The sequence below is a fragment of the Oncorhynchus mykiss genome, chromosome 7 (assembly GCF_057628025.1).
Source record: "Oncorhynchus mykiss isolate SJ-2025 chromosome 7, ASM5762802v1, whole genome shotgun sequence".
In the NCBI taxonomy this organism is placed as follows: Eukaryota; Metazoa; Chordata; class Actinopteri; order Salmoniformes; family Salmonidae; genus Oncorhynchus; species Oncorhynchus mykiss.
The window spans coordinates 57241010-57258912 of record NC_143028.1 but is presented as its reverse complement, the minus strand read 5'-3'; positions in this window follow the sequence as shown (position 1 = coordinate 57258912).

The following is a 17903-nucleotide window of genomic DNA, read 5'->3' as shown; positions in this document are numbered from 1 at the left end:
GGGCGCATGGATACTTTTTTCAGCTTTCAGTGACCAGTTTTTCTTGCGCTTTTCGATGAAACACACGCTCTGTTATAGTCACAGCCGTGATTTAACCAGTTTTAGAAACTTCAGAGTGTTTTCTATCCACACATACTAATCATATGCATATACTATATTCCTGGCATGAGTAGCAGGACGCTGAAATGTTGCGCGATTTTTAACAGAATGTTCGAAAAAGGAGGGGGTAGGATGAAGAGGTTTTAAGGAGAAGTTTATCTAAAGTTCCATGTATAATAGTTGTATCTTTTATTTCTGTAAATTTATGCTCTCTGCAAAATTACTGCATGTTTTGGAACTACTGAACATAACACTCCAAAGTACAATGAGATTTTTGGATAGAAATATGTACTTTATCGAACAAAACATACATGTATTGTGTAAAATGAAGTCTGATGAGTGTCATCTGATGAAGATCATCAAAGGTTAGTGATTACTTTTATCTATATTTCTGCTTTTTGTGACGCCTCTCTTTGGCTGGAAAAATGGCTGTGTTTTTCTGTGACTTGGTGGTGACCTAACATAATCGTTTGTGGTGCTTTCGTTGTAAAGTCTTTTTGAAATCAGACACTGTGGCTAGATTAACGAGAATTGTATCTTTAAAATTATGTAAAATACTTGTATGCTTGAGGAATTTTAATTATGAGATTTTTGTTGTTTTGAATTTGGCGCCCTGCACTTTCACTGGCTGTTGGCGGGGTGGGACGCTACCGTCCCGAATATCCCAGAGAGGTTAACAAAGGCTATTCAAGAGTCCTTCAGTAGAGTCAAGATAGAGAATGGAGAAAGGTATTTATGGGGGAGTCATAAACCTTACCCACAGGCCAACGTCATGACACATGCTTCAAGATTGTTTTGATCACGCGGACTGGGATATGTTCTGGGAGGGCCTCTGAAAATATCATTGACGAATACACGGATAAGGTGACTCGGGTATAGAAGATGTTGTACCAACTGTGATTATTAAAACCTACCCAAACCAGAAACCGTGGATAGATGGCAGCATTCGCGCAAAACTGAAAGAGTGAACCACTGCATTTCATTTTGAGCCTGCAATCGAACCCACAAATGCTGATGCCCCAGATACTCAACTAGTATAAAGAAGGCCAGTTTTATTGCTGTGCTGACATAATTGCAAAACAGTTTTCTAATGATCAATTAGCCTTTTAAAATGTTAAACTTGGATCAGCTAACAACGTGCCATTGGTACATAGGAGTGATGGTTGCTGATAATGGCCCTCTATACGCTGTCATTACGTTGGCCTGTGGGTGAGGTTTATGACACTCCCATAAATACCTTTCTCCCTTTCCTCTCTCTTGACTCTACAGAAGGACTCTTGAAAAGCCTTTGTTAAACAAAGAGAGGCGGGTGACATCAAAAGATGGTGATCCAACCAGTTGAAAATATGTGTGTGGACTTAATGAATATGAGGTCAGTTCAGTTGGCGTCTGGGACATGATTACTGACGATAGGACGACATAAACTGCATCTTGGAAAGTCTGCACATTCTAGTTATCAGATTCACATGGAATTGTTGTGCAATTTAAATGTTTAAATATGAAACTATTTGTGAAAAGATTAAATGTAATTTTATCTTCCAAATGAGAGAATTGGGTTTTCATGAGTAAACTATGCACAACTCAGTGGCCCTGCCCATGTGAACCGACATTGGTTATAAACTATGTAACACGCTCTTCTCTCCCCTCCTATATAAAGCCCTTGACGAAAATGTAACTTTCTGTTCCGGGGATGTTAGGGCGACAGTCCTACGTTAAAAGGGCTCAGATAATAAGCTGTTCCAAGGACGTGTGGATTTGAGGTCCCCACGTTGAAAGGACAAAGACCACCTACAGAACTAAGCCAACAAAATTAGCATTGAATTTCAATGTGAAGGTGACGACCTACGCCCCGGAAGGATGAATTTCAACTATACCAGCCAGAATATAGAATGAGCATATAGCATGGCAACTTGGTATGAACTTTGAACTCCTATTCACTAAAGAAGTGCTACCCCCTCCGCCCGCTAAATGTGGGCTAGGAGAGGACGGACACAGTATCCATTCTACCACGCTCCAGTTCACCACCAGACAGTCTTCAGAGGACCAGAGATCCATGCTTGACAACCGGCCTACGATCTACGACCTACGAAGCGCAGCTCAGAGTAAATATTTATTGCATTCTCCTTTTTCAAATGGCCGTTAATTTAGAATGCATAAGAAACTGTATTTACGATAGCATAGCTTCTCCCTTTGTTACTCAATCTTCCCGCTCTTTCACTCAAACCCAACCCCCTTTCCTTTGTGTAACCAGCCGTCATGTCGGCTCCGTCCACCAGGGACGTTTTCTTTATGACATCATTTGTAATCAATGTATGATCCGATCTGTGTATATGTAATTCTGTGTGATTAGTTAGGTATTTAGTAAATAAATAATTAAACAAAATGTTCTATTGCTGATTCAACTTGTTAGCCAGGGTTCGTGAAGATAACCAAGAATTTACCACTTTCAGATGAGACTAAGTAAGTTGACGATTAAATATTGACTGCTATTGATGTAAAATATAACTAGGTCTTTAATCACAAAACATACAACCCCGCCTTTCTTCTTTCCGGAGAGTTCTTTATTCCTGTCTGTGCAATGTACTGAGAACCCAGCTGGCTGTATGGACGGAGACAGTATATCCCGAGAGAGCCATATTGTCATGCCCTGGCCTTAGTTATCTTTGTTTTCTTTATTATTTTGGTTAGGCCAGGGTGTGACATGGGTGATTTATTGTGTTTCGTCTTGTCTAGGGGTTTTATTAGATTAATGGGGTTGTGTTCAGTTTAGTTGTCTAGGTAAGTCTATGGATGCCTAGAGTGGTTCTCAATCAGAGGCAGGTGTTTATCGTTGTCTCTGATTGGGAACCATATTTAGGAAGCCATATTCTTTGGGTATTTTGTGGGTGATTGTTTCCTGTGTCAGTGTTTGTGCCACATGGGACTGTTTTGGGTTTTCACGTTTCTTGTTTTGTAGTTGTGTTCATGTTGAGATATTCTTATTAAAAGAACCATGGACACTTACCACGCCGCATATTGGTCCTCCGATCCTTCTCGCCTCTCCTCTTCAGATGAAGAGGAGGAAAACCGTGACACATATTTCCTTGAAACAGAGTATGTTACAATTCCTTATGTGTCTCTGGAAGGAGATCCTCGCCCTGAGCTCGTCTACTTTATTATCCAGAGACTGAACATTAGCGAGTAATATACTCAGAAGCGGTGGATGGTGTGTGCGCCTTCTGAGACTGAAGTCCACTCTGAATACCTCTTCTCTGCCAGCGGTGTTTCGGATCTGTCTCTGGAATCAGCTCAATTGACTTGGGGGGGTACGAACAAAGGATCCAATTCTGGAAAGTCGTATTCCTATTCATAACGCTGTTACCGCCGCTCTGATATCCAAAAGTTATTTCCGGCTGTATGTAATAGCACAAAATAAATGATGGGCTAATGATGCAAGAAATAACACACAAAAAAACGAAATACTGTAAAGTTGCTTAGGAGCTAGAAGCAGAGCTGCCACATCTGTCAGCACCATCTTACTTACTCTTGGACAATGTGACTTTTATCAATATATTCTCTATTTACTCTCAGATTTGAAAATGCATATTAGCATCAAAGTAGACATCACGCAAGACTACAAATACCTGCAAGCTCCTGCACGTTATCTCTAACTGACACCTTTGCTAACAGGTATTGTGTCCATTTAAAACTTGCCCAAGACTCTTCAGAGAATTGTACATTTAAATAAATGTTGCAAATGTATTCATACTACATGTAACTAACATTAGATAGTTAATCCAGAGATTCTTACCTTTGCCTCGATTCGGCAGTCTCGTCCAGATCATCATGGTATTTGTGGTTCTTTATGACTAGCATTTCATTTTGGGGGGTAAATACAGGCGAATATATTGACAAGTTACCTTGTCCTAGAGAGACTTACACGTTTATCAAAAGGTCACGCCAGGGAATTATGATTCATATTGTGGTACTCTATTGACCTTCATACAAAAACTCTTAAAACAAAACATCGCCACCTGCTGGAGAAGACTGATTTTTGGCAGTTGGGCCTCTCGCTTCACCTCTTCCTCTCTAACATCATTCCTAGATGATAGTACAGATCTAGATTCAGATCTAGCAGCCCATATCGGCTGCCTACAGACCAGAGTATGTGAGTGGAGTGGAGATGAGCAGTCAGAAATCCCGCTGGGGCTCCACATCCTTTCCAACTGCTCCTCCAAAAACTGCTTCTTGCTCACAGGGGAAAAGAAACTGCCTCCAAATTCGCTCCATTCATTCAAATCCCCATATAAACAACACTCATCAATTGTTGTGACCACCTGGAATTACCATTTGGTTTTGAAATAGCCTACTGAAACCAAACCATATGATTTTAATTAAAAGTATTTTAATAAACAACATGAAAAGGTGGTGTCGTGGAAATTCTACACCATGTCGTGGAAATTACCACTAGATTAACTATCTTGGATTAGTTATAAATATCTTTGGGCTGCATAGGTTTACCAAAAGGCACAGACACATAGACTACATCAACAATTGAGAACTAAATCGTGGAAACCTTCTACTATCTCTAATAATGTGACTAGGTAATGAAATGGTAAACAACAATGTATTTTCAAATCAAATCAAATCAAATTTTATTTGTCACATACACATGGTTAGCAGATGTTAATGCGAGTGTAGCGAAATGCTTGTGCTTCTAGTTCCGACAATGCAGTAATAACCAATGAGTAATCTAACTAACAATACCAAAACTACTACCTTATACACACAAGTGTAAAAGGATAAAGAATATGTACATAAAGATATATGAATGAGTGATGATACAGAGCGGCATAGGCAAGATGCAGTAGATGGTATCGAGTACAGTATATACATATGAGATGTGTATGTAAACAAAGTGGCATAGTTTAAAGTGGCTAGTGATACATGTATTACATAAAGATGCAGTAGATGATATAGAGTACAGTATATACGTATACATATGAGATAAATAATGTAGGGTATGTAAACATTATATTAAGTAGCATTGCTTAAAGTGGCTAGTGATATATTTTACATCAATTCCCATTATTAAAGTGGCTAGAGTTGAGTCAGTGTGTTGGCAGCAGCCACTCAATGTTAGTGGTGGCTGTTTAACAGTCTGATGGCCTTGAGATAGAAGCTGTTTTTTAGTCTCTCGGTCCCAGGTTTGATGCACCTGTACTGACCTCGCCTTCTGGATGATAGCGGGGTGAACAGGCAGTGGCTCAGGTGGTTGTTGTCCTTGATGATCTTTATGGCCTTCCTGTGACATCGGGTGGTGTAGGTGTCCTGGAGGGCAGGTAGTTTGCCCCCGGTGATGCGTTGTGCAGACCTCACTACCCTCTGGAGAGCCTTACGGTTGTGGGCGGAGCAGTTGCCGTACCAGGCGGTGATATAGCCCGACAGGATGCTATCGATTGTGCATCTGTCGAAGTTTGTGAGTGTTTTAGGTGACAAGCCGAATTTCTTCAGCCTCCTGAGGTTGAAGAGGCGCTGCTGCGCCTTCTTCACAATGCTGTCTGTGTGGGTGGACCAATTCAGTTTGTCTGTGATGTTTACGCAGAGGAACTTAAAACTACCCTCTCCACTACTGTTCCATCGATGTGGATAGGGGGGTGTTCCCTCTGCTGTTTCCTGAAGTCCACAATCATCTCCTTAGTTTTGTTGACGTTGAGTGTGAGGTTATTTTCCTGACACCACACTCCGAGGGCCCTCACCTCCTCCCTGTAGGCCGTCTCGTCGTTGTTGGTAATCAAACCTACCACTGTTGTGTCGTCCGCAAACTTGATGATTGAGTTGGAGGCGTGCGTGGCCACGCAGTCGTGGGTGAACAGGGAGTACAGGAGAGGGCTCAGAACGCACCCTTGTGGGGCCCCAGTGTTGAGGATCAGCGGGGTGGAGATGTTGTTACCTACCCTCACCACCTGGGGGCGGCCCGTCAGGAAGTCCAGTACCCAGTTGCACAGGGCAGGGTCGAGACCCAGGGTCTCGAGCTTGATGACGAGTTTGGAGGGTACTATGGTGTTAAATGCTGAGCTGTAGTCGATGAACAGCATTCTCACATAGGTATTCCTCTTGTCCAGATGGGTTAGGGCAGTTTGCAGTGTGGTTGAGATTGCATCGTCTGTGGACCTATTTGGGCGGTAAGCAAATTGGAGTGGGTCTAGGGTGTCAGGTAGGGTGGAGGTGATATGGTCCTTGACAAGTCTCTCAAAGCACTATTTTCACAATAAGTGATGGTAATTTCTAGGTAATATTAGGAATATTGGGAATTTTTAGGAATAACGTTATGGGTGTATAGATTTGTTTAGTATTCTTTATAATTGTACCAATTTCTCACTAGTCTACGGCAGACATTCTGTTCACTTATATATAGGAGCATAAGGAGTTTTTATTTGTCTTTCCTTCAAATTCTGCCAAATCAATGAGTGCCATTTATTTATGCCAAAACAATGTCACCCTACACATGTTCTCTTTGAAAATGTATTCATTCACTTAGAAAAATAACTTTTAAAGAATCATAAAATATCCACGTCATGGGGTAATCTTGCATTTCATGAACAACATCACCGGCCTTGTGAAGAGGTGCACTTGATTTGTCTCGCTTGGCGGGCTAAGTAGGCAGAGTTTATTTAACCTTTATTTAACTAGACAAGTCAATTAAGAATAAATTCTTATTTACAATGACGGCCTACCAAAAGGCAAAAGGCCTCCCGTCCCTGGGAATGAGAATTTTTAAAATCAAAAACAAGTAGGACAAATCTCGACAATATATTTCTAAAGAGTGGCAAGACCCCAGGCCCAGATGGATACCTTATAAAACATTTAGCAACATGCTCTCTCCCTACCTGCACAAAATGTTGGTTCAGGCCAATGAGGATGGAGCTCTCCCACCTACTTTGGATGAAGCGTTCATTACAGTCATACATAAGAAGGGTAAAGATCCGGAAGAGGTAGGGTCATACAGACCAATATCTCTCCTTAATACAGACCAAAAGATTTTAGCAAAAACTCTGGCTAACAGGCTTAGCACTTTAATTGGCAAATTGGTCCATTCGGACCAGACTGGTTTTATCCCTAACAGAAACTCATTCTTCAATCTCAGGCGCCTCTTCAACATGATGTATTCTCAGAGGTTACCTAACGTGGACCTTGCCGTTATATCTCTTGACGCCGAAAAGGCCCTTGATCAAGTTGAGTAGTCCTATCTATTCAAGGTCCTACAGAAATGTTATATTCGAGATGGGTTCACAAATTTGATCCAGCTTTTATATAGGAACCCTTGAGCAAGAATACTCACTGACCAATCGCTGTCGCCTATGCTCTTCGCTCTAATTGTTGAACCTCTCGCTCAGGCGATCAGATGTCATGCACAATACACGGCTATACTCTAAATAAGATTTCCCTATACGCAAATGACATTCTCCTCTATGTAACAGAACCCCAAGCTAGTATCCCAGCTATTCTTGATGTGATTCATTTGTTTGGTACCTTCTCGGGATACAGAATAAATTGGAACAAGAGTGAATTAATGCCCATACGGTTGCAAAACACCTCCTGGCTAGAACATCTTCCAGTTAAGTTATCTTCAGAAAAATGTACCTACCTAGGAATTGTAGTTACCAAACAATACTCCTCACTATTTAAAGATAATTTCCCCTCTCTGGCAAAAACTCAAGGCAAACTTCTCTGCTTCTCTTCTCAAATTTCTCTGCTCGAAATAATTAATGCCATTAAAATTGGTCTTCCTCCCACAACTGCTTTACCTACAGTATACCAGAACATCCCAGTATTCATACCTAAGTTATTTCATAAACAACTGGACTCAATTACCAATCCTTTCATCTGGGATTATAAAACACACAGGATAGGTAAAAAAAACACCTGTAAATCCAAGATGGAAGGAGGATTGTCTCTCCCAAATTGTATATTTTATTAGTGGGCCGCTAACCTCCTCACTGTTACGTTTTGGCTGGATGACGCACTTCCGTCATCCAGCTGGTTTAGTATGAAGCGTGAGGAGTGTCACCCCTTCTCTATTGGCACGGTGATTTTGTCGCCTGTTATTCTGGAGATGTCACTATTATCGTAACAATCCTATTATACATAGCACAGTCCGAATCTGGAAGCAAATCAAAGTCCACTCTGATCTTAGACCAATATCATTCATGATCCTATTGCCAGGAATCCCTCCTTTGCCCCTCTAACCTTGATAACACCTTTGAGCGATGGGGAGAGCTAGGGAGAAATACCATAGGTGATCTACAGTGCCTTGCGAAAGTATTCGGCCCCCTTGAACTTTGCGACCTTTTGCCACATTTCAGGCTTCAAACATAAAGATATAAAACTGTATTTTTTTGTGAAGAATCAACAGCAAGTGGGACACAATCATGAAGTGGAACGACATTTATTGGATATTTCAAACTTTTCTAACAAATCAAAAACTGAAAAATTGGGCGTGCAAAATTATTCAGCCCCTTTACTTTCAGTGCAGCAAACTCTCTCCAGAAGTTCAGTGAGGATCTCTGAATGATCCAATGTTGACCTAAATGACTAATGATGATAAATACAATCCACCTGTGTGTAATCAAGTCTCCGTATAAATGCACCTGCACTGTGATAGTCTCAGAGGTCCGTTAAAAGCACAGAGAGCATCATGAAGAACAAGGAACACACCAGGCAGGTCCGAGATACTGTTGTGAAGAAGTTTAAAGCCGGATTTGGATACAAAAAGATTTCCCAAGCTTTAAACATCCCAAGGAGCACTGTGCAAGCGATAATATTGAAATGGAAGGAGTATCAGACCACTGCAAATCTACCAAGACCTGGCCGTCCCTCTAAACTTTCAGCTCATACAAGGAGAAGACTGATCAGAGATGCAGCCAAGAGGCCCATGATCACTCTGGATGAACTGCAGAGATCTACAGCTGAGGTGGGAGACTCTGTCCATAGGACAACAATCAGTCGTATATTGCACAAATCTGGCCTTTATGGAAGAGTGGCCAGAAGAAAGCCATTTCTTAAAGATATCCATAAAAAGTGTCGTTTAAAGTTTGCCACAAGCCACCTGGGACACACACCAAACATGTGGAAGAAGGTGCTCTGGTCAGATGAAACCAAAATGGAACTTTTTGGCAATAATGCAAAACGTTATGTTTGGCGTAAAAGCAACACAGCTGAACACACCATCCCCACTGTCAAACATGGTGGTGGCAGCATCATGGTTTGGGCCTCCTTTTCTTCAGCAGGGACAGGGAAGATGGTTAAAATTGATGGGAAGATGGATGGAGCCAAATACAGGACCATTCTGGAAGAAAACCTGATGGAGTCTGCAAAAGACCTGAGACTGGGACGGAGATTTGTCTTCCAACAAGACAATGATCCAAAACATAAATCAAAATCTACAATGGAATGGTTAAAAAATAAACATATCCAGGTGTTAGAATGGCCAAGTCAAAGTCCAGACCTGAATCCAATCGAGAACCTGTGGAAAGAACTGAAAACTGCTGTTCACAAATGCTCTCCATCCAACCTCACTGAGCTCGAGCTGTTTTGCAAGGAGGAATGGGAAACATTTTCAGTCTCTCGATGTGCAAAACTGATAGAGACATACCCCAAGCGACTTACAGCTGTAATCGCAGCAAAAGGTGGCGCTACAAAGTATTAACTTAAGGGGGCTGAATAATTTTGCACGCCCAATTTTTCAGTTTTTGCTTTGTTAAAAAAGTTTGAAATATCCAATAAATGTCGTTCCACTTCATGATTGTGTCCCACTTGTTGTTGATTCTTCACAAAAAAATACAGTTTTATATCTTTATGTTTGAAGCCTGAAATGTGGCAAAAGGTCGCAAAGTTCAAGGGGGCCGAATACTTTCGCAAGGCACTGTAAATGTGGTGGTTTACTCTTTCAGTTTTGCGCGAATGCTGCCATCTATCCACAGTTTCTGGTTTGGGTATGTTTTAATAGTCACAGTTGGTACAACATCTTCCATACACTTCCTGAGTCACCGTATCCGTGTATTTGTCAATGTTATTTTTAGAGGCTACCAAGAACATATCCCAGTCCGCATGATCAAAACAATCTTGAAGCATGGATTACGATTGGTCAGACCAGAGTTGAATAGACCTTAGCACGGGTACTTCCTTTTTGAGTTTCTGCCTATAGGAAGGGAGGAGCTAAACGGAGTCCTGATCAGATTTGCAGAAGGGAGGGTGGGGGAGGGCCTTGTAGGCATTTCGAAAAGTTGAGTAGCAGTGGCCAATGTTTTGAGTGAGTACTACAGTCAATGTGTTGGTAGAACTTCGGTAGAGTTTTCCTCAAATTTGCTTTGTTAAAATCCCCAGCTACAATAAATGCGGCTTCTGTATATGTGGTTTCCAGTTTGCATAAAGTCCAGTGTAGTTCTTTGAGGGCCGTCATGGGCCGGCTTAAGGGGGTATATACACGGCTATGACTATAACCGAAGAGCATTCTCTTGGGAGGTAATAAGGTCAGCATTTGATTGTGAGGGATTCTAGGTTGTGTGAACAAAATAACTTGAGTTTCTGTATGTTATCACAATCACACCATGAGTAGTTAATCATGAAATATACACCTCCACCTTTCTTCTTCCTGGAGAGTAATTTTTTCCTAATGCTAATCAGCATCAAAGTAGACATCACACAAGACTACAAATCCCTGCATGTTATCTCTAACTGACACCTTTGCTAACAGGTATTGTGTCAATTTAAAACTTGTGCAAGACACTTCAGAGAATTGTACATTTAAATAAATGTTGCAAATGTATTCAATACTACATTTTTTTTGTAACAGTATTTTTATTGGAATTTCACAATTTTCACCCATATTAAGAGATACAACAACAGAGAAAGCAAAAAGAAAAGAAAAAATAACTCACTTACACATACCTGCATATATATATATATATATATATATGCATATACACATATACACACACACACACACACACACAGACACACACACACACACACAGACACACCCATACATACGTACACCATTTTCCTCTTCCCGCTCGGTGCTTCTCTCACCCCATCCCCATCATTGTGTCTCTCAATACATACATTTTAAACAAACTTACAAACAGAAATTAAACAAAAAAAGCTGAGTTTAAACCAAGAAGTTAGGTTCCACACATGGAACGTACAGTGTAGTTCTGAAAGACATAAATCCCCACCATTCTAAGAGAATCCTTGCAGCATAATAGCTGATACCTCAGCTTCTAGGTAATTTAGACAAGGTTCTCATACTTTGTAGAACTGGTCTGTTTTAGAATGCAATGTACATGTCAGATATTCCAGAGGCACCCATTCAAATAGTATCTTATGCCAATCTTTAATAGAAGGAACCTTATCACTAATCCACTGTAAAATGATGTTTTTCCTCGCTGCGAAGGTGAGGATGTTGTAAAGCCTCCACTTACCCACAGAAGTAACATGCCTACTAGGGAGACCTAACAGTAAAGAAACTGGGTCCAATTCTAGATCAACCCCTAGGATCTTTTCAATTTCTTGCAGAACACCAGACCAGTATCTTTGTATTTTGTTACATGACCATAAACAATGTGTTAGGGTGTCTGTATCCGTTTTGCGTTTAAGACACTGAGGAGAAGAGGAAGTGGGGCTAAAAGCATGTCTGCAATTTGGGGATATATGCAATCTGTGTATTATTCTTAATTGGATTGCTCCAGTACGATTACATATAGATATTGATTTTGCATATCTCCAAATGTCCTCCCACATCTCTTCGTCAATAGTAACAGACAATTCATTACTACATGTAACTAACATTAGATAGTTAATCCAGAGAATCTTACCTTTGCCTCGATTCGGCAGTCTCGTCCAGATCATCATGGCATTTGTGGGTCTTTATGACTAGCATTTCATTTTGGGGGGTAAATTCAGGCGAATATATTGATAAGCTACCTTGTCCTAGAGAGACTTACACGTTTATCAAAAGGTCACGCCAGGGAATTATGATTCATATTGTGGTACTCTATTGACCTTCATACAAAAACTCTTAAAACAAAACATCGCCACCTGCTGGAGAAGACTGATTTTTGGCAGTTGGGCCTCTCGCTTCGTCTCTTCCTCTCTAACATCATTCCTAGATGATAGTGCAGATCTAGATTCAGATCTAGCAACCCATATCGGCTGCCTACAGACCAGAGTATGTGAGTGGAGTGGAGATGAGCAGTCAGAAATCCCACTGGGGCTCCACATCCTTTCCAACTGCTCCTCCAAAAACTGCTTCTTGCTCACAGGGGAAAAGAAACTGCCTCCAAATTCGCTCCATTCATTCAAATCCCCATAAAACCAACACTCATCAATTTTTGTGACCACCTGGAATTACCATTTGGTTTTGAAGTAGCCTACTGAAACCAAACCATATGATTTTAATTAAAAGTATTTTAATAAACAACATGAAAAGGTGGTGTCGTGGAAATTCTACACAATGTTGTGGAAATGACCACTAGATTAACTATCTTGGATTAGTTATAAATATCTTTGGGCTGCATAGGTTTACCAAAAGGCACAGACACATAGACTACATCAACAATTGAGAACTAAATAGTGGAAACCTTCTACTGTCTCGAATAATGTGACTAGGTAATGGAATGGAAAACAACAATGTATTTTCACAATAAGTGATGGTAATTTCTAGGTAATATTAGGAATATTGGGAATTTTTAGGAATAACGTTATGGGCATATAGATTTGTTTAGTATTCTTTAGAATTGTACCAATTTCTCACTAGTCTACGGCAGACCTTCTGTTCACTTATATATCAGAGCATAAGGAGTTTTTATTTGTCTTTCCTTCATAGCAATAACAGGGGACTAAAGTTAGATAAATTCTGCCAAATCAATGAGTGCCATGTCTTTATGACAAAACAATATCACCCTATACATGTTCTTTTTGAAGATGTATTTATTAACTTGGAAAAATAACAACGCTCAACAGTTTCCTGTGTGTATCAAGAATGCTCCACCACACAAAGGACACAACTGTAGGAAGCATTGGAGTCAACATGTAGAGTCGACACCTTGTAGAGTCCAATGAGTCCAATCAACTCGATGAAGAGTCCAATCAACTCGATGAATTGATGATGTTCTGATTGCAAAGGGGGGTGCAACTCAACTCAGGAAGGTGATCCTAATGCTTTGTACACATATATGGGGCGGCAGGTTGCCTAGTGGTTAGAGCGTTGGGCCAGTAACCCAATCCCATAGCTGACAAGGTAAAAATCTGTCCTTCTGCCCCTGAACAAGGCAGTTAACCCACTGTTCCCGGTAGGCCGTCATTGTAAATAAGAATTTGTTCTGAACTGACTTGCCTAGTTAAATAAAGGTTAAATATATATATATATATATTTTGAAATATAGAAAATATAATATCAGTAGTGGCATATTCCCCAACAATAGATACGGTCTTTGTTGAAGCAGTAATTCCCCTTAAATGCCATATTAATGTGAGTGGTTTCCTTAAAAACTTATTTGGGGCTGGGGGGCAGTATTGAGAAGCTTGGATAAAAAGGTGCCCAGAGTAAACTGCCTGCTACTCAGGCCCAAAAGCTAGAATATGCATATAATTCGTAGATTTGGATAGAAAACACTCTGAAGTTTCTAAAACTGTTTGAATGATGTCTGTGAGTATAACAGAACTCATATGGCAGGTAAACACCTGAGAAAAAATCTAACCAGGAAGTGGGAAACCTGAGGTTTGTAGTTGCCTATCGAATATACAGTGTCTATGGGGTCATATTGCACTTCCTATAGGCTTCCACTAGATGTCAACAGTCTTTAGAACCCTGTTTGAGGCTTCTACTGTGAAGGGGAAGAGAAAGAGAGCTGTTTCAACCAGGTGTCTGGCAGAGTGCCATGAGCTGATCACGTGTGCCACCGTGAGAGGTAGCTGTGTTCCAGGAACTCTCCGGTTGGAACATTATTGAAGATTTATGTTAAAAACATCCTAAAGATTGATTCTATACATCGTTTGACATGTTTTTACAAACTGTAATATAACTTTTTTGACATTTCGTCTGAACAAGTGATCGCGCATTATGCATTTGGATTACTGGGCTAAACGCGCAAACAAAAAGGAGGTATTTGGACATAAATTATGGACTTTATTGAACAAAACAAACATTTATTGTGGAACTGCGATTCCTGGGAGTGCATTCCGATCAAGATCATCAAAGGTAAGTGAATATTTATAACGCTATTTCTGACACCTCTCCTTCTTTGGAAAATGGCTGGATGTTTTTCTGTGACTAGCGCTGACCTAACATAATCATAAGGTGTGCTTTCGCCATAAAGCCATTTTGAAATCTGACACAGCGGTTGCATTAAACATACACACACCACAACACTACCTGTGTTGTAGGCCACATCTGCAGGCGTACTCCCACTCAGTCTCTTGTGGGTCCAGGAGCAGTAGGCCAGACCATCCCCCCATGACACATGCAGCACAGGATGGTCCAGCCTGAACACACAACCAGGTTTATGGTTAATAATAACAACATACGGTCCTTTAGCAATTCAATTCATAAACTACTGCAGCATAAATACTGGAGGCTGAGATTACCAGCCTGTTCAACCTCTCTTTCGTATCGTCCGAGATCCCTAAAGAAAGCTGCCGCAGTCACCCCCCTCTTCAAAGGGGGTGACACCCTAGACCCAAACTGTTACAGACCTATATCCACCCTGCCCTGCCTATCTAAAGTCTTCAAAAGCCAAGTTAATAAACAGATCACTGGTGCACCTCAGCCACGCTCAAGGTACTAAACTATATCATAACCACCATCGATAAAAGACAGTACTGTGCAGCCGTCTTCATCGACCTGGCCAAGGCTTTCGACTCTGTCAATCACTGTATTCTTATTGGCAGACTCAATACCCTTGGTTTTTCTAATGACTGCATCGCCTGGTTCACCAACTACTTTGCAGACAGAGTTCAGTGTGTCAAATCGGAGGGCATGTTGTCCGGACCTCTGGCAGTCTCTATGGGGGTACCACAGGGTTCAATTCACGGGCCGACTCTTTTCTCTGTATACAGTGCCTTGCGAAAGTATTCGGCCCCATTGAACTTTGCGACCTTTTGCCACATTTCAGGCTTCAAACATAAATATATAAAACTGTATTTTTTTGTGAAGAATCAACAACAAGTGGGACACAATCATGAAGTGGAACAACATTTATTGGATATTTCAAACTTTTTTAACAAATCAAAAACTGAAAAATTGGGCGTGCAAAATTATTCAGCCCCTTTATTTTCAGTGCAGCAAACTCTCTCCAGAAGTTCAGTGAGGATCTCTGAATGATCCAATGTTGACCTAAATGACTAATGATGATAAATACAATCCACCTGTGTGTAATCAAGTCTCCGTATAAATGCACCTGCACTGTGATAGTCTCAGAGGTCCGTTAAAAGCGCAGAGAGCATCATGAAGAACAAGGAACACACCAGGCAGGTCCGAGATACTGTTGTGAAGAAGTTTAAAGCCGGATTTGGATACAAAAAGATTTCCAAAGCTTTAAACATCCCAAGGAGCACTGTGCAAGCGATAATATTGAAATGGAAGGGGTATCAGACCACTGCAAATCTACCAAGACCTGGCCGTCCCTCTAAACTTTCAGCTCATACAAGGAGAAGACTGATCAGAGATGCAGCCAAGAGGCCCATGATCACTCTGGATGAACTGCAGAGATCTACAGCTGAGGTGGGAGACTCTGTCCATAGGACAACAATCAGTCGTATATTGCACAAATCTGGCCTTTATGGAAGAGTGGCAAGAAGAAAGCCATTTCTTAAAGATATCCATAAAAAATGTTGTTTAAAGTTTGCCACAAGCCACCTGGGAGACACACCAAACATGTGGAAGAAGGTGCTCTGGTCAGATGAAACCAAAATTGAACTTTTTGGCAATAATGCAAAACGTTATGTTTGGCGTAAAAGCATCACAGCTGAACACACCATCCCCACTGTCAAACATGGTGGTGGCAGCATCATGGTTTGGGCCTCCTTTTCTTCAGCAGGGACAGGGAAGATGGTTAAAATTGATGGGAAGATGGATGGATGGAAGAAATGGGAAGATGGACCATTCTGGAAGAAAACCTGATGGAGTCTGCAAAAGACCTGAGACTGGGACGGAGATTTGTCTTCCAACAAGACAATGATCCAAAACATAAAGCAAAATCTACAATGGAATGGTTCAAAAATAAACATATCCAGAATGGCCAAGTCAAAGTCCAGACCTGAATCCAATCGAGAATCTGTGGAAAGAACTGAAAACTGCTGTTCACAAATGCTCTCCATCCAACCTCACTGAGCTCGAGCTGTTTTGCAAGGAGGAATGGGAAAAAATGTCAGTCTCTCGATGTGCAAAACTGATAGAGACATACCCCAAGCGACTTACAGCTGTAATCGCAGCAAAAGGTGGCGCTACAAAGTATTAACTTAAGGGGGCTGAATAATTTTGCACGCCCAATTTTTCAGTTTTTGATTTGTTAAAAAAGTTTGAAATATCCAATAAATGTTGTTCCACATCATGATTGTGTCCCACTTGTTGTTGATTCTTCACAAAAAAAATACAGTTTTATATCTTTATGTTTGAAGCCTGGAATGTGGCAAAAGGTCGCAAAGTTCAAGGGGGCCGAATACTTTCGCAAGGCACTGTATATCAATGATGACGCTCTTGCTTCGGACAATTCCCTGATCCACCTCTATGCAGCCGACACCATTCTGTATACTTCTGGCCCTTCCTTGGACACTGTGCTAACCTCCAAACGAGCTTCAATGCCATACAACACTCCTTCTGTGGCCTCCAACTGTGCTTAAACGCTAGTAAAACCAAATGCATGCTTTTCAACCGTTCGCTGCCTGCACCCGCCCGACTAGCATCACCACCCTGGACGGTTCCGACCTAGAATATGTGGACAACTACAAATACCTCGGTGTCTGCCTAGACTGTAAACTCTCCTTCCAGACTCATATTAAACATCTCCAATAAAATAAAATCTAGAATAGGCTTTCTATTTCGCAACAAAGCCTCCTTCACTCACGTCGCCAAACTTACCCTAGTAAAACTGACTATCCTACCGATCCTCGACGATGTCATCTACAAAATAGCTTCCAATACTCTACTCAGCAAACTGGATGCAGTCTATCACAGTGCCATCCGTTTTGTTACCAAATCACCTTATACCACCCACCAACGCGACCTGTATGATCTAGTCGGTTTGCACTCGCTACATATTCGTCGCCAGACCCACTGGCTCCAGGTCATCTATAAGTCTATGCTAGGTAAAGCTCCGCCTTATCTCAGTTCACTGGTCACGATAACAGCACCCACCCGTAGCACACGTTCCAGCAGTTATATCTCACTGATCATCCCCAAAGCCAACACCTCATTTGGCCGCCTTTCCTTCCAGTTCTCTGCTGCCAGTGACTGGAACGAATTGCAAAAATCGCTGAAGTTGGAGACTTTTATTTCCCTCACCAACTGCTAAATTGTAATTATTCACTCCTATGGCCTATTTATTGCCTACCTCCTCATGCCTTTTGCACACACTGTATATAAACTTTCTTTTTTCTACTGTGTCATTGACTTGTTTATTGTGTCATTGGCTTGTTTATTGTTTACTCCATGTGTAACTCTGTGTTGTCTGTGTCACACTGCTTTGCTTTATCTTGGCCAGGTTGCAGTTGCAAAAGAGAACTTGTTCTCAACTAGCCACCTGGTTAAATAAAGGTAAAATAAAAAA